The following is a 24,708-nucleotide window of genomic DNA, read 5'->3' as shown; positions in this document are numbered from 1 at the left end:
GCCCCGGGTGGGGTTCCGAGGGCCACTGCCCTAGGTGGGGTTCAGAAAGTCTCAGCCTCGAGTAAGGTCAGTAGTGACCAGGTCCTAGCAAAGCACTCTAGTCAGTCAGATGGGAAGGAAGCAGATCCTGACTCTGTTGATATCTCAACATCTATAATCTTTGATGGGGACTTAGTCCAATTTCTGGCGCTTTACAAACACTATTACATCATTATGTTGTCTAGACCATTTATGGGCATCACTTCAGAGAACCTTGTGCTCTATCTGATATATTCCTTTAGAGGGGAGCCTTTTGAGTGGGCATCCAATTTAATGAAAACTGAAGATCCCATTCTTCAGGATTCCCAGCATTCAGTGATGCAGTTATTAAGAGATATGGTTCCAAAGAAATTGATCAGGTTCCTCTAGGTCACCCGTCTTATCTGCTGAGAGTCCACCGTATACTGTAAACTCGGCACAAAAGTCTCAGCCCGTTGTTTTGACTGCAGGATGTGCTTTTCTGTCGTCTTCTAGTAGTAGTACTTTGCCTGAAAGTTCAGTTCCCAAGGTTAAGAAACCAATCTCTGATTTGAACCCAGCCTTGCTGGAAGGTACCATTAGTTCAGACAATGTTTGGGGAATTACTTTGGTCAGACCTCAAGAACTTTGTAAAAAAAAGAAGAAGAAAAATAAATAATTATTGACTCTTGCCTTGTGTAAAAAAAAAAAAAAAGATTTTTTTCCCCTGTCTTGTGTCCAGTGGCCACCGTCAAGGGGAAAGGGGGGGCACTGTTACAAGCTGTTGCCACAGCTTGTTTCTGTTTCTTGTCTTGGTCTGTTTGTTCCAGTGTCAGGTTTATTAATGTATACCTTGTTTTGGAAAACCTGAATTTTGGGGTCCGTTGACCCCTCCTCAAGGGGGGGGTACTGTTATGAGCCACAGCTGTGGCTCATTCCTGTTTTGCATTTTGGTTATGTATTTTATGTTATAATTCTGTTTCTGTTCCCCTTGGGTGTCATGGGGTGTCCGGAGCCCACCCTTAAGGAGAGGGTACTGTTATGAACCACAGGTAGTGGTTCATTCCTGTTTTCCGTTTATGTATTTTATGTTATAAGTTCTTTTGCAGGCCAGGATTTCCCTTTGCTCTGGTTTAGAAGACTCTTGTTTGCTGCCGGTGGTGAGTCTGTGTAATTGCAGCCTGTTTCCATGTGTTTGGCCTCACCTGTCTGTTAATTGCATCTTGTCAGTTTGGAGTCGTGCAACAGGGCAGCTGTACGACATGATTAATTAGGGCTCCCTGTTATATTCTGGCTCTGTGCATTACACAGACGCGGTGATAGTTCTGAGCTAGTTCCTGCCAGTTTCTGAGCTTCTGTCTAGCAGCTTCTGTCTAGCTGCTTCCAGCCTTGATCCAGTGTCTGTTCCGGTGTCTGATTCAGTGTCCTGCCGTGAAGCGTTCCTGTCCAGAAGTCCTGTGGCTTTGTCTGTGCCTGATCGAGTATCTGGCTTCTTGGTGTCCACCGGTCTGTCGTTTGGGATTCTGCCTGTCCTCCGGTTCCGTGAGCCTGTGTCTGCTACATTGGGGGTTCCTGTCCGTTTGCCAGTATTTGTACCAGTTTCGTGAGTAGCGGTTTTGCCGCGTCCGTCGGCCTAGGCCGCTGTATTCTTTGGTTATATCTGTTACTGGTGTTTTGCAGAGTGTTCTGCATATGCTGTCACCGCCGGTACACAACAGTATTGTGTCGGCGTGTGGACAGCATTTCCTTTGTTGTTCTTTTCCTTTGGTGGCGTGCCGCACATATATTTAGTTTTAGGTCTCTTTGTAGCCCCTAGCTCTCTGTTTGCTTTAGTTAGAGGTCCCCTTGTTATTATCCTGTCTCGGTTCACGCCTTGTCTCACTCTAAGACCTGGGGGCATCGGAGTTGGGCAGACCTAATCCGCCCTTCAAATGCGGCAGTGGGCCCAAGAAACCATAGTCACGCAGGCGTGAACTGACCACACGGGTGAAACAATGGAGGTAGGCTGCTAGGGGCTATTTCCATACCACACCTTATTTCAGCGTCACGTTCTGGTGCTCTGGACTCACTACGCAACATCTCTCTTGTTCTGAGCACCAGGAAAGTAACAAGTAGTCGCCGGAACAAAGCAGTGTTCATCAGTAAGTACCCCAGAATTACTATACACCCAGATCAGGATTGCAGGACCTCCAATGGATACCAAAATGATGCCAGGTGTGGATTTCCATGGGTGCCAATTGAGATGCTCATTTACACGTGACAGCAACAAGGGTGTTAGAGTATGCCCCTAAGAAGATGCTGCAAGTACTCCACTCAATAAGCTTTCACCATAGGGGCCTGATTCAGAGTTGGACACAGTCGAGCTATTTTTTTCCCCCTAGTTCCCATGCTTCCAAAGCCACAGTTGCAATTGAGATGCACAATCTCAGAAATGTCTTGAACATGTATGGGCATTCCTGGGAAATGACAGGGAGGTGGCTATGCTGAGGTACAGAGATCTTATATCTACACAGATAGGTACAGAGGGGCAGATTTATTAAGCTCGGTGAAGTGATAAAGTGGAAGGTGATAAAGGATCAGCCAATCAGATCCTAACTGCCATGTAACAGACTGGGTTTGAAAAATGACAATCAGGAGCTGACTGGCTGGTCCTCTATCACCTTCCACTTTATCACTTCACCAGCGTTAATAAATCTGCCCCAGAGAGTCTTATATGCATGTTAAGGGAGTGCAACAGGTATTTTACTGAAGTGGCTGCAAACTTTGATGCATAATAACTCAAATTGGAGGACATACACTGACAGATAATCTGCACCTAGCATGGGACTGGTGCAAGTTTTGATAATGCGTCTGATGATTGCGTCTAAAGGAATACTACGTGCTGTTTGATGTTCAAAGCTAGTGTCTCAGTTCTTGCACATTCAGATGCATTGCTGTATACCAGTGAACTGCTTTTAGTTTTAGTAGCATGAAGTCACAAAAACAAAACTGGTAGAAGACAGACAGATTGCTAGATAGGTTGGCAGAGTAGTAGATAGAGAGGGTGTGGGGCTGCACAGAGCAGGAGAAGGAGTGGTGCTGGGGGTAGACCAAGTTGACCTGGCATATTCCAAGGCCCTTTACTAGTGTATATAATAATAATAATAATAATAATAATAATAATAATAATAATAATAAATATAATGATGTAAGGTCTTTCTTATTTCAAACATGCATGCACACTACCCCTAAAGTGGCACCCACTGCTAGGGAGATGGGACAGCTCTAGTATTGCAGAAGAGGACCGGGCAGATTACAGGAATGGTGTAAGTATGGGATCAGGGGGACAGTAGCACCCCAAGTACACATAATAACCACAGCAGTAGCAACCCTAATACAATGCCCTCACTAATAGTGCCCCTTATGCAATGCCCACTGTAGTGGTAGTGCCCACAGTTGTAGTGCCCTTATGTAGAGCCCATAGTACATATGGCCCCCAGTGGTAATACCCGTGTAGTATTGCCCCCTGTAGAGATGCCCCCTATAGTTATGCCCCCAGTACAGATGCCCCCCAGTAGAGCTGCCCCCAGTACAGATGCCCCCTAGTAGAGCTGCCCCCAGTACAGATGCCCCCTAGTAGAGCTGCCATCAGTACAGATGCCCCCTAGTAGAGCTGCCCCCAGTACAGATGCCCCTTAGTAGAGCTGCCTCCAGTACAGATGCCCCCTAGTAGAGCTGCCCCCAGTACAGATTCCCCCTAGTAGAGCTGCCCTCAGTACAGATGCCCCCTAGTAGAGCTGCCCCCAGTACAGATTCCCCCTAGTAGAGCTGCCCTCAGTACAGATACCCCCTAGTAGAGCTGCTCCCTAGTAGCACCACTTCTCACACACACACGGAAAAAAAAAACCAAAAACCACACACAATACTCACCAGCCCTGCTCCTGCTTCCAGACCGCTGCCGCCCGCTGGTAACACAACCTCAGCGGGCGCCCGGCATCCCCATGCGGCTCCGGGGTCACATTCTTGGTTAGGTGTGCCGGAGGAGGCTCCAATTGGAACTGACGGAATGCAGTTCCGCCCCTTTCCAGCTCACTTTAACTTCTGCGTGGGGGGTTGTGAGCAGCAGTCAGCGCAGCGGAAAGAGGAGGAGGGGGTGGACAGCAAGGTGTGAAGCATTGGGACCAGATTGAATGAACGAGTCCATTTACAACATTAGTAATTTTGGGTGGTATTCATGTGACCGACAGTCACATGACCTCCTCCACCATCCCGACCGCTCACTATCCCGATGGTCGGCATGCCGACCAACAGGGACTATTTCCACTCGTGGGTGTCCACGACACCCATAGAGTGGGAATAGAACCCGTGGCAACCGCAGGTCGCCACAGAGCCTGCAAGGGGCTTGCTGCACTCGCCCTTCCCCGCCGGGATCCCGGCGTCGGTAAGCTGACCGGCGGTCTCCTGACCGCCGGTCAGCCGTACTACACCCGTAATTTTGGCAGTTATAAGATTTAGGGGTCTATTTACTAAGCCTTGCATGGAGATAAAGTGGATGAAGATAAAGTACCAGCCAATCAGCTCTTAACTGTCATTTTTCAAACCCAGTCTGTGACATGACAGTTAGATGCTGACTGGCTTGTACTTTATCTCCGTCCATTTTATCTCCATCCAAGGCTTAGTAAATAGACTCCATAGTCTAAATAAATAGATGTCTCTGTCAGTACACATAAACACCAAATTCATTGTCTTGTTAGACATAGATCTATGTGGTCTATTTACTAAGCAATGGAGAGAAATAAAGTACCAGCCAATCAGCTCCAAACTGCCATGTTACAGGCTGTATTTGAAAAACTTGGAGCTGGTAGGTTGGTACTTTATCTCTCTCCAGGCCTTAGTAAATAGACCCTTATGTATGGTATGGAATAATTGGATAAACTGTCATGCTAGATAAATTGGAATACCATGGCTGTTACAAATTCTGACCTTAAGACGAGCAGTGTAAATCTGAGGTTTTTAGGGGAATATGTACCAAGCTTTGGAGAGAGATAAAGTACCAACCAATAAGCTCCAAACTGTCATTTATCAAACAATGGGGGTCATTCCGAGTTGTTCGCTCGCAAGCTGCTTTTAGCAGCTTTACACACGCTAAGCCGCCGCCTACTGGGAGTGAATCTTAGCTTCTTAAAATTGCGAACGAAAGATTCGCAATATAGCGAAAAGACATCTCTGTGCAGTTTCTGAGTAGCTCGAGACTTACTCTTCCAGTGCGATCAGTTCAGTGCTTGTCATTCCTGGTTTGACGTCATAAACGCACCCAGCGTTCGCCCAGACACTCCTCCGTTTCTCCAGCCACTCCCGCGTTTTTCCCAGAAACGGTAGCGTTTTTTCGCACACACCCATAAAACGGCCAGTTTCCGCCCAGAAACACCCACTTCCTGTCAATCACATTACGATCACCAGAACGAAGAAAAAACCGTGAGTAAAATTCCTAACTGCATAGCAAATTTACTTGGCGCAGTCGCAGTGCGGACATTGCGCATGCGCACTAAGCGGAAAATCGCTGCGATGCGAAAAAATTTACAGAGCGAACAACTCGGAATGACCCCCAATAGCCTGTAGCATGGCAGTTAGGTGCTGATTGGCACTTTATCTTTCTCCACTTTATCACACTACAAGGCTTAGTACAGATCCCTCTCACGGAGTAAAAGGTAGAAGGAAAGTAGAGAGGGGGGGGGATTAAAATATATTTATTTTTTCTGGTATGTGATGTTATTTTAATGAAAATGCAAAAATTATAGGGACTAGGGAGGTGCCTAAAAACCGAAAATGTATGTTTCCGTAGGTTGGGGAAAGTTTGTTCAGCGGATAAAATTGTCTTGCTAGAGTTCTTAAAAAAAAAAAAAAAAAAATTAAATTAAAAATTATAAAACGTTTTGTAAAGAGTCTGAAAGATACCTTGAAATTTCATAATAGAACATTACAGCTTCCATTTAATGAACAGAATGTAAATCATGTCCATTTTATTTGAATTACAAGTTGATACAATAGAACACTTGTTCATGTAAGTTGCTTGGGTCTTCAGTGCTAATATAGTTTCTATCTGCAAATGGTGTGGTCTAACAGAAAACCAATAACACACCCTCTTTTTCAACAGCACAATCCAAACAGTACAGCACAGGAAAGGTTTTTGCCAGCTTGATTAATGATTATGTTATACAGTGTGTATTTTCCTTAGTTACAGCTTATTATTTTTAGTGTATAACACTTTCTATGGGAATGGTATCCTGTCTCTGGGTCGACAGCGCCTAGGTCGACCACTATTGGTCAACAGTAAGTAGGTTTACAGGGACTCTAGGTCGACATGAGTTTTCCACTTTTTTTTAAAACTTTTTCATACTTTACGATTCACGTGGACTACAATTGGGAACGGTAATCTGTGCCGAGCGAGGCGAGGTACCTTGAGGGGACATGGTGCACTAACTGGTGTTCCCGGTCACTTTACGAAGAAATCAACACCACAAAAAAGTGAAAAAAACTCATGTCGACCTTATGTCATGTCGACCTAGAGCCCATGTTGACTTACTGTCGGCCTCACTCTTGTTGACCCTCCATACCACACCCTATGGGAATATCTTTGAACTGAAAATTATTTTTTATGGCTTAACATTTCTTTTTTGTGTTGTGTTTTAGGTTGTAAAACATCAAAGGTGACATTATGGGAGGATCATAAATGCACTTTTGAGAGAGATAATTATTTCATTAGAGGCCATTCTTAAGCAACAAATCTAAAAAATATGAAACTCATTATAAAATGTCTATGGCTAGTTGGTTACTAGTGGAATTAGCAACTATTAGAGCTTTTTAATGACAAGATGAAGCTGGCCTTTAGAAAATGCAGATGAAGATTCAGGTATAAGCCAGGTGACCTTTTGGCACAGGCATTGGACGTGCAAGGGTCAATCTCCATCATTCATATATATGCAGCGGGATGTAATGGAGTAGAAGATCGCTGAAGGTGCGGGATGCTGGACAATCTTGGCCTTTGTTTAAGGGGTAATCACTTACAAGGCAAAACCATGCAGTGTAAGTGATTGCCCCTTTAAAAGAAGTCAGAGATTGGCCAGCATCCCGCACCTCCATTGATCTCGGACTCCATTACATCCCGCCGATGATCAGAAACTTTGAGGCAGCCTCATTCTGTCAGTCACAAAATAACACAGGCACTGATACAGGGGCAGATTAAAAGAGGAGAGGGCCCATGTGCAGGCTCCGGGCGGGCCACCGCATCTCTGGCAGCGGCCACAGCAATGTAGACTCTGACTTTGTGCGTACGTGTAGACCACTGTGCCTTATTCCCCGGGAAATACCTATTGTGCATGCGCATATCAGCGGAAAAATGGCTGCTGCAACATTTTCCCTGGTTATGGATTAATTTAGGGATAGGGGGAGAAATGCTTAATGGAACGATTCAGCATCACAGGACCCAGAAGAAGATGCTGGAGCTGCTGCCGCCGCCAGGAGAACGTAAGGAGCCAATAGACCACTGGGGATGGTTTGTCGACAGTTCTTCATGTTGGCATATCATCCAGGTAGACACGATGAGCATCAACATTTTTACTGTTGACATTCTCATATCGACATGATGCCTGTTGACCAGTTTTACAACACCCTAATAGACCAATCTCCCTGTTAAGCTTTTATTTACATGTTTTTGCACTTACACTGGCTCATATTTCTAAATTGAGAGCCAACTCACTAGGGAAGCCAATCCCGGGCCATTTTTTCAATCCCGGGTATCGGGATTGAAAAATGGCCAATCCCGGAATTCCCGGGATACCCGGGATTGGCTTTTAGATAGGTGGCCGCCCCCTCGCCCCACCCCGTCCCGCACATATAACTTACCATATACCGAGGGCGGGCGGGAGGGGATCATCCCTTGATTGCTGCTGGCGGCTCCTGACAGCGCAGCGTGACCTCTCACGCTGCGCTGGAGACCCGGAAGGAGGAAGCCGGGCAGCGTCTGAGCATCCTGTGGGCGCTCAATGCTGATCCCTCAATCCCCGGGATTGGAGCTTCCAATCCCGGGATTGAATCCCGGCCATTTTTGGGCCTAAATCCCGGGATCCCGCCGATCCCGATCCCGGGATTGGCCACCATACAACTCACGTGGAGGGTCCCCAAGATCCTTCAATATGGCACTTCACTGATCAGCATAACCCCAAACTGCTGATCCCATCCATGTCTCTCAGAACAGTGATACATAGAATGGTAGTTTCTCAAGTCAATTTACACTGTAGGCCCATTACAGGGGCATGTAAGGGAGGCGTTCATCTATACAAGAAAAAAACAAGCAAGATTCGTCCAGCACTTTGCAAGTAAGACAAGCAAAAGTGGTTTACAGCCTATGTAATAATAGAAAATGCAGAAATGTCATACATACATTTGCATACATATGGTAGCCCCAGCCACACCAAGGTTGTAGTTTAGGGGTCTATTTACGAATACTTGGATGGATAAAGTGGACGGAGATAAAATACCAACCAATCAGCTCCTAAATGCCATGTCGTAGGCTGGGTTTGAAAAATGACAGTTAGGAGCTGATTGGCTCGTACTTTATCTCCATCCACTGAATCTCCATCCAAGCCTTTATAAGTAGACTCCATAATCTTGAAAAGCTGTGTTTTCCTTCACTATATCCAGTGGCATCACATATGGAGGCAGGCCACACCCGGGTGTAACCGACCGAGGGGTGACACCCGGCTCCTGTTAATGTGTAGGAGCCGGCACTGCAGCCACAGCACTCCACAGGGGCAGCCCACATCTCCTGAACCACCGAGTGCACTCCCCCTCCACTAAGTCACTCCTCTCATATGAGGCCACTCCCCCTTTTCACAGCTGGGTGTCCTCGGAGGAAGTGATGCCCTTGTTTCCCAATTTGAGCATCCTTAATTTGAGTCTCCTTTCTTAGGGTTCAGAAGCTTTGAAGACTATCCCCTCTCCATTTTCTCTAACCCATTATCTTGTCTCCCCTCTCACTTTAAATGAGTTGAGTATTATTGCTAATATTGTTAATGTGGGCAGGGGTGTATCTAGAGAGGAGATGTGTGCAGGCTCCATATGGCCCTTCTCTCTATCGGGCAGCGCTGAAGCTCTGGGAACAAAGGTCCCTAGGACACCCTAGCGCTGTCCCAGAGCCTACAGTGTATGCGTAGATCTCTGGGAAAATGGCATGGTGGCCATTTTCCCAGTGATTTTCCTACAGCGCATGCGCAAAACACAGGGAAAATGGTGTATCCCCATTTTCCCACTGATTTCTCCAGCGCTGCTGCAGCGCCGCAGGCCTTCGGAGGGTGAGTATTAAAAATAATGGGTGCAGTGTGGGCCCCCCTGGACCCCGGGGGCCTGTGTACACCGCACACACTGCACCACATTAGAAATGAGTTTGGGTAATGTATACAGTATTTTTGTATAATTAACGTTTAGATAAAAAAAATGTGAATGTAAATAATGTTTCCTGTAACTACTTGATTTGAAAGCGCATTGCAATGTCCCATTAATGAATAGTGAATAGTGAAGGTGCCTTGGTTTGTAAATAATTATATTCTTTTCTTTGGCAAGTTTTCAGCTAATCATTATTGTGCACATATTGCCACCTTGTGGTCTCATTACTATTTTTCATTGAAGTCTTGCAATTGCTGGTTTGATCACAATAAGATGCTTAATAGTTGAAACCAGGGCTGGCCAAATAAATCTGTGGGCCCCTCAGATTATACAGTACATATATGTTAAAGGGCAATGGAATTTGCTGCACTATGGGGGTAATCCTGAGTTGATCGCAGCAGGATTTTGGTTAGCAGTTGGGCAAAACCATGTGCACTGCAGGGGAGGCAGATATAACATGTGCAGAGAGAGTTAGATTTGGGTTTGGTGTGTTCAATCTGCAATCTAAATTGCAGTGTAAAAATAAAGCAGCCAGTATTTACCCTGCACAGAAATAAAATAACCCACCCAAATCTAACTCTTTCTGCACATGATATATCTGCCTCCCCTGCAGTGCACATGGTTTTGCCCAACTGCTAAAAAAATTCCTGCTGCGATCAACTTGGAATTACCCCCTATATAAGAAACTGTTAACAAATAAATACACGCCACAGTCTGTGTCCATCTCTCCTTCCCCACACAACCCATAGTCTGTCTCTCCCCAATTATTCCATGCTGCATTCCCAGCTCCCCCACCCCATCCCAAAGCCCCCTTACCAAGCCACTCTTACCCCATAGAGAGACTCACCAGTACGAGGCCCGAACACCGCATAGCAGACCCCACCAGAAGAGGCTGGAGCATGGCACAAGAATCCTGCCTAGCGGAGCTGCTGCCATGTCCTGTAACTGTCTGCAGCAGAGCTGGACCTGGAAGAGCATGCCCACACTGCGCTGCACAGTCACTGTGTGTGCGAGGCTCCTGTCATTCTGAGGCTGCGCCCACACTGCCTACTGCTCGCTGTCCTATTTGGACAAGACTGCTCACATCTCTGCCGGGTACTAAGCGACGTAACCTTGAGGCCCTTCTGATCCTTGTGGCCTGCTACAGGTGTCCCCTTTGACCACCCCTATCGCCGGCCCTGGTTGAGACTCCCTAAACCCTTGATCACCACTTTATTGAAGTAAAATAAAAACATTTGCTATGAAACCAGGATCGTCAATTGCTCCAGGTCCAGCACCTATGTCAAATAATAGAGCAGCAGGCACAGTGGCTCTTGCTGCTAAAGGCAGTTTCTGAGTCTGGACCATGCAGTGGTAGAACCTGTGACTTAAGTCTGTGACTTTACCAAAAAGGAAGTGATGCACAGTGAGACCTATGATAGTTAGCATTGTGTAAAATCGCTGTGTGCATCCACAGAAACCATACTGCTTCCATATGTGCCCATGCAGATTTGTATGAACCTAACACTTTCTGTATGACCACTTGTATCTGGAGAGGCAGAACAGAGGGGGGAAGGGGCAAACTAATGTACTACAGTAACTGTGTCTTGCTGTAATGCGAATAGGCACATACCAGTGTAGAGACACCTATATGCCTGTCCGTAAACTTCACACATCAGATGCATTCGCACGCCACTCAAGCACACTTATCTTAGTAAATAAAGACACAACAACCGTAATTGGCGTGAAAGGGATCAGCTTTTTTTCTCATACGTCCTAGAGGATGCTGGGGATGCTTCAACAACAATGGGGTATAGACGGGATCCGCAGGAGACATGGGCACACTATAAGACTTTGAATGGGTGTGAACTGGCTCCTCCCTCTATGCCCCTCCTCCAGACTCCAGTTAGATTCTGTGCCCAGAGAGACTGGATGCACACTGAGGAGCTCTCCTGAGATTCTCGGAAAAAGCCTTTTGTTAGGTTTATTATTTTCAGGGAGACCTGCTGGCAACAGGCTCCCTGCATCGTGGGACTGAGGGGAGAGAAGCAGACCTACTTCTCCGAGTTCAAAGGCTCTGCTTCTTAGGCTACTGGACACCATTCGCTCCAGAGGGTTCGATCACTCGGTCCGCCTAGCTGCTTTTTCCCGGAGCCGCGCCATCACCCCCCTCACAGAGCCAGAAGACAGAAGCCGGGTGAGTATGAGAAGATCAGAAGACTTCAGTGATGGCAGAGGACGCGTTTGAGGTACCATGCTCCCATACATAACACGGCACTGCAGGGGGGGGGGGGCGCTCTGGGCAGCATGAAAGCCTCAAACAGCACTGGCATAAGTAAAAACAGTGCCTAGGCCAGTGTAAATATAAATTTAAGCGGGACTGAAGTCCGCCATGTAGTGGGCGGGGCTTAGCCCACACAGCTCTGACCAGCGCCATTTTCTCTTCACAGAAGCTGCAGAGACGCTGGCCCTGACCTCCACACTGCTGTGCACAGGGTGCAAAACGGGGGGGGGGGGGGGCACAAGTGATTTGGTGCTAATTTATATATAAAGTGCTAACAGGTCTGGGCAGTCTTTTTACTCGCTTCAGTACCGGGATAGGCGCTGGGTTGTGAGCTGGCAGAACTCCCTCTGTGTCTCTCTTACAGGCTTTGTTGTGGGTCTGTCTCCTATAGCCCCAGTGTGGTTGTGGGCAGTGGCGTAAGTTCACCCTCATCGCCCGGAGGCAAGATAGAGTTTGGTGCCCCCACCCCTCGAAAGAAAGGGAAAAATATATAAATTGAGGCTAGGACAAAGGTGACAGGACAGGAAGGACAGTGCCAGGACAGGGCCAGTACTGAGACGACAGAGACAGTACAGTGGGGGCAGGACAGACTAAGACAGAGAGGACAAGAACATGACATGGGTGACAGGGCTAAGACGGAACAGAGGTAACAGTGCCAGGACAGAGGGGACAGGGAGAGGACAGGGCCATGACAGAAAAGAGGGGCCATAAGGGTGTCAGGGACAGGACAGAGGTGACAGGGCCAATACAAAGGTGACAGGGACAGCACAGTGGGAAAGAACAGAAATTACAGGATAGAGAACCAAGATAGAGGTGACAGAGACAATAGAGGGGTGACAGGGCTAGGACATAGGTGACAGGGCCAGAACAGAGGGGAAAGGGCAGGATAAGGATGATGGGGGCAGTACAGAACAGAGGGGACAGGACAGAGATGACAAGGACAAGATAGAGGTAACAGGGACAGAACAAGAACAGAGGAACCAGGACAGAGGGGACAGAGACAGAACCAAAGGGATAGGAGAGAGGGATGACAGGACTGGGGAGACAGGGATAGGAGAGAGGGATGACAGGACTGGGGTGACAGGGATAGGAGAGAGGGATGACAGGACTGGAGTGACAGGGATAGGAGAGAGGGATGACAAGACTGGGGTGACAGGGATAGGAGAGAGGGATGACAGGACTGGGGTGACAGGGATAGGAGAGAGGGATGACAGGACTGGGGTGACAGGGATAGGAGAGAGGGATGACAGGACTGGGGTGACAGGGATAGGAGAGAGGGATGACAGGACTGGGGTGACAGGGATAGGAGAGAGGGATGACAGGACTGGGGAGACAGGGATAGGAGAGAGGGATGACAGGACTGGGGTGACAGGGATAGGAGAGAGGGATGACAGGACTGGGGTGACAGGGATAGGAGAGAGGGATGACAGGACTGGAGTGACAGGGATAGGAGAGAGGGATGACAAGACTGGGGTGACAGGGATAGGAGAGAGGGATGACAGGACTGGGGTGACAGGGATAGGAGAGAGGGATGACAGGACTGGGGTGACAGGGATAGGAGAGAGGGATGACAAGACTGGGGTGACAGGGATAGGAGAGAGGGATGACAGGACTGGGGTGACAGGGATAGGAGAGAGGGATGACAAGACTGGGGTGACAGGGATAGGAGAGAGGGATGAGAGGACTGGGGAGACAGGGATAGGAGAGAGGGATGACAGGACTGGGGTGACAGGGATAGGAGAGAGGGATGACAGGACTAGGGTGACAGGGATAGGAGAGAGGGATGACAGGACTGGGGTGACAGGGATAGGAGAGAGGGATGACAGGACTGGGGTGACAGGGATAGGAGAGAGGGATGACAGGACTGGGGTGACAGGGATAGGAGAGAGGGATGACAGGACTAGGGTGACAGGGATAGGAGAGAGGGATGACAGGACTGGGGTGACAGGGATAGGAGAGAGGGATGACAGGACTGGGGTGACAGGGATAGGAGAGAGGGATGACAAGACTGGGGTGACAGGGATAGGAGAGAGGGATGACCAGACTGGGGTGACAGGGATAGGAGAGAGGGATGACAGGACTGGAGTGATAGGGATAGGAGAGAGGGATGACAAGACTGGGGTGACAGGGATAGGAGAGAGGGATGACAGTACTGGGGTGACAGGGATAGGAGAGAGGGATGACAGGACTGGGGTGACAGGGATAGGAGAGAGGGATGGCAGGACTGGGGTGACAGGGATAGGAGAGAGGGATGACAGGACTGGGGAGACAGGGATAGGAGAGAGGGATGACAGGACTGGGGTGACAGGGATAGGAGAGAGGGATGACAGGACTGGAGTGACAGGGATAGGAGAGAGGGATGACAAGACTGGGGTGACAGGGATAGGAGAGAGGGATGACAGGACTGGGGTGACAGGGATAGGAGAGAGGGATGACAAGACTGGGGTGACAGGGATAGGAGAGAGGGATGACAGGACTTGGGTGACAGGGATAGGAGAGAGGGATGACAGGACTGGAGTGACAGGGATAGGAGAGAGGGATGACAAGACTGGGGTGACAGGGATAGGAGAGAGGGATGACAGGACTGGGGTGACAGGGATAGGAGAGAGGGATGACAGGACTGGGGTGACAGGGATAGGAGAGAGGGATGACAGGACTGGGGTGACAGGGATAGGATAGAGGGATGACAGGACTGGGGTGACAGGGATAGGAGAGAGGGATGACAGGACTGGGGAGACAGGGATAGGAGAGAGGGATGACAGGACTGGGGTGACAGGGATAGGAGAGAGGGATGACAGGACTGGGGTGACAGGGATAGGAGAGAGGGATGACAGGACTGGGGTGACAGGGATAGGAGAGAGGGATGACAGGACTGGAGTGACAGGGATAGGAGAGAGGGATGACAAGACTGGGGTGACAGGGATAGGAGAGAGGGATGACAGGACTGGGGTGACAGGGATAGGAGAGAGGGATGACAGGACTGGGGTGACAGGGATAGGAGAGAGGGATGACAAGACTGGGGTGACAGGGATAGGAGAGAGGGATGACAGGACTGGGGTGACAGGGATAGGAGAGAGGGATGACAAGACTGGGGTGACAGGGATAGGAGAGAGGGATGAGAGGACTGGGGAGACAGGGATAGGAGAGAGGGATGACAGGACTGGGGTGACAGGGATAGGAGAGAGGGATGACAGGACTGGGGTGACAGGGACAGGAGAGAGGGATGACAGGACTAGGGTGACAGGGATAGGAGAGAGGGATGACAGGACTGGGGTGACAGGGATAGGAGAGAGGGATGACAGGACTGGAGTGACAGGGATAGGAGAGAGGGATGACAAGACTGGGGTGACAGGGATAGGAGAGAGGGATGACAAGACTGGGGTGACAGGGATAGGAGAGAGGGATGACAGGACTGGGGTGACAGGGATAGGAGAGAGGGATGGCAGGACTGGGGTGACAGGGATAGGAGAGAGGGATGACAGGACTGGGGAGACAGGGATAGGAGAGAGGGATGACAGGACTGGGGTGACAGGGATAGGAGAGAGGGATGACAGGACTGGAGTGACAGGGATAGGAGAGATGGATGACAGGACTGGGGTGACAGGACTGGGGTGATAGGGATAGGAGAGAGGGATGACAGGACTGGGGTGACAGGGATAGGAGAGAGGGATGACAGGACTGGGGTGACAGGGATAGGAGAGAGGGATGACAGGACTGGGGTGACAGGGATAGGAGAGAGGGATGACAGGACTGGGGAGACAGGGATAGGAGAGAGGGATGACAGGACTGGGGTGACAGGGATAGGAGAGAGGGATGACAGGACTGGGGTGACAGGGATAGGAGAGAGGGATGACAGGACTGGAGTGACAGGGATAGGAGAGAGGGATGACAGGACTTGGGTGACAGGGATAGGAGAGAGGGATGACAGGACTGGAGTGACAGGGATAGGAGAGAGGGATGACAAGACTGGGGTGACAGGGATAGGAGAGAGGGATGACAGTACTGGGGTGACAGGGATAGGAGAGAGGGATGGCAGGACTGGGGTGACAGGGATAGGAGAGAGGGATGGCAGGACTGGGGTGACAGGGATAGGAGAGAGGGCTGACAGGACTGGGGTGACAGGGATAGGAGAGAGGGCTGACAGGACTGGGGTGACAGGGATAGGAGAGAGGGATGAAAGGACTGGGGTGACAGGGATAGGAGAGAGGGATGAAAGGACTGGGGTGACAGGGATAGGAGAGAGGGATGACAGGACTGGGGTGACAGGGATAGGAGAGAGGGAGGGATGGCAGAACTGGGGTGACAGGGATAGAAGAGAGGGATGACAGGACTGGGGTGACAGGGATAGGAGAGAGGGATGACAAGACTGGGGTGACAGGGATAGGAGAGAGGGATGACAGGACTGGGGTGACAGGGATAGGAGAGAGGGATGACAGGACTGGGGTGACAGGGATAGGAGAGAGGGATGACAGGACTGGGGTGACAGGGATAGGAGAGAGGGATGACAGGACTGGGGTGACAGGGATAGGAGAGAGGGATGACAGGACTGGGGTGACAGGGATAGGAGAGAGGGATGACAGGACTGGGGAGACAGGGATAGGAGAGAGGGATGACAGGACTGGGGTGACAGGGATAGGAGAGAGGGATGACAGGACTGGAGTGACAGGGATAGGAGAGAGGGATGACAAGACTGGGGTGACAGGGATAGGAGAGAGGGATGACAGGACTGGGGTGACAGGGATAGGAGAGAGGGATGACAGGACTGGGGTGACAGGGATAGGAGAGAGGGATGACAAGACTGGGGTGACAGGGATAGGAGAGAGGGATGACAGGACTGGGGTGACAGGGATAGGAGAGAGGGATGACAAGACTGGGGTGACAGGGATAGGAGAGAGGGATGAGAGGACTGGGGAGACAGGGATAGGAGAGAGGGATGACAGGACTGGGGTGATAGGGATAGGAGAGAGGGAGGGATGGCAGAACTGGGGTGACAGGGATAAGAGAGAGGGATGACAGGACTGGGGTGACAGGGATAGGAGAGAGGGATGACAGGACTGGGGTGACAGGGATAGGAGAGAGGGATGACAGGACTGGGGTGACAGGGATAGGAGAGAGGGATGACAGGACTGGGGTGACAGGGATAGGAGAGAGGGATGACAGGACTGGGGTGACAGGGATAGGAGAGAGGGATGACAGGACTGGGGTGACAGGGATAGGAGAGAGGGATGACAGGACTGGGGTGACAGGGATAGGAGAGAGGGATGACAGGACTGGGGTGACAGGGATAGGAGAGAGGGATGACAGGACTGGGGAGACAGGGATAGGAGAGAGGGATGACAGGACTGGGGTGACAGGGATAGGAGAGAGGGATGACAGGACTGGGGTGACAGGGATAGGAGAGAGGGATGACAGGACTGGAGTGACAGGGATAGGAGAGAGGGATGACAGGACTGGGGTGACAGGGATAGGAGAGAGGGATGACAGGACTGGGGTGACAGGGATAGGAGAGAGGGATGACAGGACTGGGGTGACAGGGATAGGAGAGAGGTATGACAGGACTGGGGTGACAGGGATAGGAGAGAGGGATGACAGGACTGGGGTGACAGGGATAGGAGAGAGGGATGACAGGACTGGGGTGACAGGGATAGGACAGGGGGGAGACACGGTCAACACAGAGGTGACAGGGACAGGACAGGGGTGACAGACAGGGACAGAACAGAGGTGCCAGGAACAGGACTGGGGTGGCAGAGACAGGGCAGAAGGGCCAGGAAAGAGGGGGGACAGAGCCAGCACAGAGGTGACAGGACAGAAGAGCCAGGAGAGAGGGTAGACAGAACCAGGACACAGCCCTGAAATCAGCACTGGTGGGAGGAGGTACTGTATCGCCTCCCTCCAGTCACACTCACCACTGGCTATACTGTATGCACTTCATGTACATATTATGCAACCAGATATGAGGCAAGTATTATGATGATACGTGCAGAAGTCGGCAGTGCGCTAGGAGGGGGCGGCAGTGAGCGATGACAGCAGCTGGCATTGAAGGCAGTTACCTGACACAGTACCTAGCAACATTCCAAACACTTAGCTACTTCCCAGTCCCATACCTCTGCCTCTCAGCACCCTGTTAAACTGTTGTAGTCATCATCGATTTCTTCCGCCAGTGGTGACTCGCTCCCTGCATTGCTATACTCAAGCTCGGCCACATCCTCCTTGTTTCCCAATAGCCGGCACCTGCATCACTTGTGCACTTGCGGCACCCCACTACTTCAACTATCCCCTAAATGCCCCTAATATGAACCCCCATGCAGGATATGGTGAGAGTAAGCTGGGGAGCAATTGCTAGTATATGTAAATATAAACTCCTGTATGTAGCACACATTGATTCATTGGTGGCAATGGAAAGTAGGATTACAGCACACCAGAGCCGACACGTGATGATTAGGGACACTCACCTGCGCGCCGACTGCACACTGACTCGCAATCAGGCTGGAAACATCCAGGGGCTCAGCCCCGACCGTTAAAAAAAGAGAGTACACTGACTGTTAGTGAACTGTTTGTAGGGAGGACAGTTTCAGCGCTGAAGGGAAGCGCTGTCTGTCTGGCACTGCAGGAGAAACACAGCGGGCTGTCTGTTATGGGCTAAGGCAGCCTGGCGGCTGGGAGTGGAAGCCGCAGTTGAGTGACAGGAGCCTGGTAGAGTGGAGCCGGAGGCAAACCCAGGCAGAGCCCCTTGTAGCCCTTCAGTGAAAGAGGCAAAACGGAGGACTCGCTTACCCAATAAGGGACAGAGCAGGAGGTGGACCCAGCGCAGCTGTCCCTGAGGAAAGGCAGCCCAGAGTTCTCCTCTCCGTAACTGACAACCTTTAAGGCAGCCCTAGACTGAGAGGCAGTGCGGAGGTCTCAGGGGAGTGACTACTGAGCAGCACTGCAACAGTGGCACGGAAACGGACAGGAGAACGGAGCCAGGCGCACCCAACCACTGACAGTCTGTTATAGTTGGAAGGGCATGGAACGTCCGAGAGACAATGGAGTAAGTGCCCCCTTCAGGGCTGGAGCCCGGCGGCAACTGACTCCATTGCCTCCGGCAGTTCCGCCCCTGGTTGTGGGTGTCGGTACGTGTGTGTCAACATGTCTGAGGCTGAGTGCTCTTCCCAGGAGGAGGCTGGAGTGGGGACAGAAAATACTGTGAGAGTGACCGTGTCGACACCGCCGACGGATGATTGGGTAAATATGTTGAGTGTTTTGAATGCAAATGTGACTCGGTTGACTAAGAGATTTGATAAATCTGAGTCTAAGAACCAGACATAGAGGAAATCCATGGAGGATGCTTTGTCATAAGCTCAGACCCCTTCGGGGGTCACAGAAATGTGCATTTACCCAGATAGCAGATACAGATACCGACACGGACTCTGATTCCAGTGTCGACTATAGTGATGCCAGATTAAATCCAAAACTGGCTAAGAGCATTCAGTACATGATTGTGGCAATAAAAGAAGTGTTGCATATAACAGAGGACACTGCTGTTCCTGATACTAGGGTCTGTATGTATAAAGGAAAGAAACCTGAGGTAACGTTTCCTCCGTCTCATGAACTGAATGCGCTTTTTGAAAAGGCTTTGGAAAATCCTGACAAGAAGATACAGGTTCCCAAAAAGGATTCCAGTGGCATATCCGGTTCCATTTATGGACAGGGCAAAGTGGGAGTCAACCCCCACGGTAGACAAAGTTTTATCGCGTCTATCCAAAAAGGTGGTGCTTCCGTCTCCTGACACTGCAGCCCTAAAAGATCCTGTGGATCGTAATCAGGAAAATACACTAAAATCCATTTATGTCACTACAGGGTCGCTACTCAGGCCTGCCGTTGCTTCGGCATGGGTGAGTAGCGCTATTGAAAAGTGGGCAGATAACTATCTGAGATAGATACCCTAGACAGGGATAGCGTGCTTTTGACTCAAGGACACTGCAGCATATTTAAAAGAAGCTGTAAGAGATATTGGCCTTTTGGGATCAAGGGCCAATGCCATGGCAGTCTCAGCAAGGAGAGCATTGTGGATTCATCAATGGAATGCTGACGCTGACTCTAAAAAGGCGATGGAGTCGTTACCGTTTAACGGTAGTGTCCTGTTTGGTGACGGCCTCACTGTTTGGTGTCTACGGCTACCGCGGGTAAGTCGTCATATTTACCTTTATGTTCCTGTGCAACAAAAGAGAAAGCCTCACTATCAGATGCAGTCCTTTCAGCCCAATAAATTCAAAAAAAGGACGAGGGTCCTTGCTGCGAGAGGAAGAGGAAGGGGAAAAAGGTCACAGGCTGTGGCAAGTTCCCAAGAACAGAAGTCCTCTCCGGCTTCTACCAAATCCACCGCATGACGCTGGGGCTTCTCTGCAGGAGTCTGCATCGGTGGGGGCCCGTCTCAGACTTTTCAGTCAGGTCTGGGTGCACTCGGACCTGGATCCTTGGATAGTAGAAATAGTAACCCAAGGATACAGATTACAGTTTCAAGACGTGCCCCCTCACCGATTTTTCAAATCGGCCTTGCCAGCTTCTCTTATAGAAAGGGAGGTAGTATGCACGGCAATACTAAAGTTGTGTCAAAATCAAGTAATTGTCACGGTACCCCCGTCACAACAAGGGGAAGGCTTTTATTCGAGCCTGTTCGTGGTCCCGAAGCTGGATGGCTCAGTCAGACCGATTCTGAACCTAAAATCCCTCAATTTCTTTAAAAAAAAATTCAAATTCAAGATGGAATCTCTCCGAGCAGTGATCTCCAGTCTGGAGGAGGGGGATTTTATGGTGTCGGTCGACATAAAGGATGCCTACTTGCATGTCCCCATATATCCTCCACATCAGGCTTACCTGAGGTTTGCTGTTCAGGATTGTCATTACCAATTTCAGACGTTGCCGTTTGGTCTGTCCACAGCTCCGAGGATTTTCACCAAAGTAATGGCGGAAATGATGGTTCTCCTGCGCAAGCAGGGAGTCACAATTATCCTGTACTTGGACGATCTCCTCATAAAAGCGAGATCCAAGGAACAATTGCTGGAAAGTGTTGCCCTTTCACTGACGATTCTGCAACAACATGGTTGGCTCCTAAATTTGCCAAAATCACAGCCGAATCCGACGACACGGCTGTCGTTCCTGGGTATGATTCTGGATACAGAATTGCAGAGAGTTTTTCTTCCAGTGGAGAAGGCTCTGGAAATACAGAACATGGTAAAACAGATTCTGAAACCAGCAAAGGTGTCAGTTCTTCAATGCACTCGGTTGCTGGGGAAGATGGTGGCGGCCTACGAGGCCATTCCGTATGGCAGGTTCCACACTTCTTCAGGCTAGAAAAGAAGTAATGGAAAAGCATTACCACTGTATTTGGAGAAAATATGTGTCTTGGTGTGGATCCAAGAAGGCTCCTATGGAAGAATTTCATCTAGGGCGTTTGCTCCATTTTTTGCAAGCAGGTGTGGATGCGGGCCTAAAGTTTGGCTCCATTAAAGTACAGATTTCGGCCTTGTCGATCTTTTTTCAGAAAGAATTGGCCTCCCTTCCAGAAGTTCAGACCTTCGTGAAAGGCGTGCTACACATCCAACCTCCATTTGTGCCTCCTGTGGCACCGTGGGATCTTAATGTGGTGTTGCAGTTCCTGCAATCGCATTGATTTGAACCTTTGCGCAAGGTTGAGTTAAAATTCCTTACTTGGAAAGTAGTCATGTTGTTGGCCTTGGTGTCCGCAATTCGGGTGTCTGCGTTGGCAGCTTTTTCTCACAAAAGCCCTTATTTAATCTTCCATGCTGATAGAACGGAGTTGAGAACTCGTCAGGAATTTCTGCCAAAGGTGGTTTCTTCATTTCACGTGAACCAGCCTATTGTGGGGCCAGTGGCTACTGACACCTTGGCGGAATCAAAGTCTCTCGATGTGGTCAGAGCTTTGAAGATTTATGTTGCCAGAACGGCACAGATTAGGAAAACAGAGGCTCTGTTTGTCCTGTGGGCTCCCAACAAGATTGGGGCTTCTGCTTCTAAGCAGCCTATTGCGCGCTGGATTTGTAATAAGATTCAGCAGGCTCATTCTATGGCAGGATTGCCGTTACCGAAATCGGTGAAAGCCCATTCTACCAGAAAGGTGGGATCATCCTGGGCGGCTGCCCGAGGGGTCTCGGCGTTCAAACTTTGCCGGGCTGCTACTTGGTCGGGATCAAACACCTTTGCGAAGTTTTGCAAGTTTGATACCCTGGCTGAGGAGGACCTCTTGTTTGGTCAATCGGTGCTGCAGAGTCATCCGCACTCTCCCGCCCGTTCTAGAGCTTTGGTATAAACCCCATGGTTCTTGAAGCATCCCCAGCATCTTCTAGGACGTATGAGAAAATAGGATTTTAATACCTACCGGTAAATCCTTTTCTCTTAGTCTGTAGAGGATGCTGGGCGCCCGTCCCAGTGCGGGCTGTATCTGCAGTTTGGTTATAGTTACACTCATGTTGCGTTGAGTTCAGTCAATCTGTGACTGATGGTGGTCATGCCGTTGCATGCGTTGTTGTTGAATACCATGTTGTACGGCGTGTTTGAGGTGTGAGCTGGTATGTATCTCACCTTAGTTTTAAACTAATTAAATAAATCCTTTTCCACAAAATGTCCGTCTCCCTGGGCACAGTTCCTATAACTGGAGTCTGGAGGAGGGGCATAGAGGGAGGAGCCAGTTCACACCCATTCAAAGTCTTATAGTGTGCCCATGTCTCCTGCGGATCCCGTCTATACCCCATGGTTCTTGAAGCATCCCCAGCATCCTCTACGGACTAAGAGAAAAGGATTTACCGGTAGGTATTAAAATCCTATTTTTTTTGACTGAGAGGAAGGCCTATTAATACTAAAACTAAAATGCAGACTTCTCTCTCTAACTAAGGTGGTGGGGAGAAGAACAGTTAAGCATGATAAAACTGAACATGGGTGATCAAAATATGACAAAAATTGAGCAATAAAAACATATGTGTGAGGGGGCCTTCTGCCCCAGATGTACCGGGATCGGCCTCCTGCCTCCATCCCAGACATCGGAAATCCAAACTCCAAGGCTAGGGGTTGATCTTCTGCCACTACCCCTGACCACCAACAGTTGTAGGGACAGAGGTACACTCCGCCCCAACGGGGTAAAAATTGGGCCACCGGCCCCGATATCCACATATGTTTATGATCTATCATATGGGCCCACCTGGTACAGTGGTGCCCATAAATTAATTATAAGACTATAAAATTACCTAAAAGTTTACCTGAACTTACTAACATTAAACTCGTAAGTTAAACTAAAATAACCGTTCAGAAACCGGCCAACTGCCAGGTTACCAACCTGCCACCGCCACCGAACCCAAAACTCAACTCAACTCTACAAAGCATACTACGAAGCTAAACAGACCTCAAGACCTGAATTATGTCTTCCTAAAAGATCAACATACCCGCCGGTGACAAATGCACCCCATCTGACCAGTACTGCGTCGGATCACGGAAGGAGATTCTCCCGTGCGTCGTGACCAGCCCACCCTCCTGGAGGACAGCACGACCGACCACTGCATTGACCCGCCTCTGAACCAGTTCAATTGCCCCGGGGTTAAAAGCTCCACACCACGACCTCCTAGGGACAATGTCCGACCAGAGGACAAGGCAAAATGGCCAGTTTGCTATAATCTCCAGCAATTGATGCCTGATCTCGAGGCGAATGTCGAGCCCTGTGCGGCATACCAGATCATTGCCACCCACATGTAGGACCAGAAAAAGCGGATACCCAAATCGGCCAACTGCCGTCCGCTGCCAATCCCACAGGCCGTCCCAGCAGAGGCCCCTAAGCCCCAACCAGCGCACGGCCTGCAGCTCCGGAAACCGGACCGTGTCGCAAGCCATTGCCGACACCGACAGCCAGTATATGTAGGAATGGCCGACGATCCATATAAATTGCAAATCTAACCCCCTTCCTGCAAGAGAAATGTGTAACGGGATTAGTAAACAAATTATAGATAGCATGGGGAAAAATGGTTAATCTAACCTGCGTCCAATTTGACTTGAGTCAAAAATGCAAAACTTCGTCAGCCGGCAAAAGCCGTAATTAAAACCTACGATAAAACAAAAATTCCTCAAGGCCCCCGCAATCGCAAAGTGCAACTGCGACGAGCAGCTTTTCCTCAAACGGCACACTGGGAGGAAAAGGCCTGATATAGCATCCAGACCTCCACCTACCCAGTGCCCGGACATCGACTTTGGATCAACCCGCCGCAGAAGCAGCGCCGATGCGGAAAGAGTGAGTCCCATAGTCGACCGGAGAGTAACCCAGGTATAAAATACAGTGCCCCAAAACCAACCAGAATTAATATCTAGTCAACGGGTAACCGTCACTATGGATGAGCCACCCGTCAGGCGATGGAGGCCGCAAAGCCAAACAAGCCTGAGTCGCGATAACTGGACAAATGCCCCGCTCACGAGCCCAACCCATTCAAACCCACTGCCCCCTGCCGACTACGTCAGTCTTAGAGCGCTGAATCCTACACCACAAACCATCGGGGCGCATGACGACGTGGCCCGTCAGCATGGGCGAGGCAGTTGTTCGTGAAACGGACACCAGCTCGCCCACCCTTAACGCACTGTGAAAGGCCATCATAAAGGCCTTCATGAAGAGGCAAACTTCATATCCCGAAGAGCAAATACTCCACAGGGATCCTAAAATCCGCCTTAACAAAGACCCGTCGATTGGCCGGCGTTTGTCCGGCAGGGGCAGGACCGCCCGTGCCCATCCTTTCAACACCCTCTGGAGGAAAAAGGACTTAGTAAAATCCACTTCCCCCGAAGTCGCAGAAAGTATGATATGCCCGCCAGCACCCGACCGACATACGCTTGCGATCTCCCGTTGGTATAAAAAGCCCAGGCGTAATCTAAAAGTAATTCATGAGAGGTCTTACCACTATGACTTTTCTCCAGAAGTTAGCTACTCCACCGCTCCCAGGCTGCCAGATAAGCCGTGAAAGTTGCAGGAGCCAATGACCTGTGGGCTAAATCCTCCA

This window comes from Pseudophryne corroboree, chromosome 6 (genome assembly GCF_028390025.1).
Source record: "Pseudophryne corroboree isolate aPseCor3 chromosome 6, aPseCor3.hap2, whole genome shotgun sequence".
NCBI classification, from domain to species: domain Eukaryota; kingdom Metazoa; phylum Chordata; class Amphibia; order Anura; family Myobatrachidae; genus Pseudophryne; species Pseudophryne corroboree.
This window is presented reverse-complemented; position numbering follows the sequence as displayed.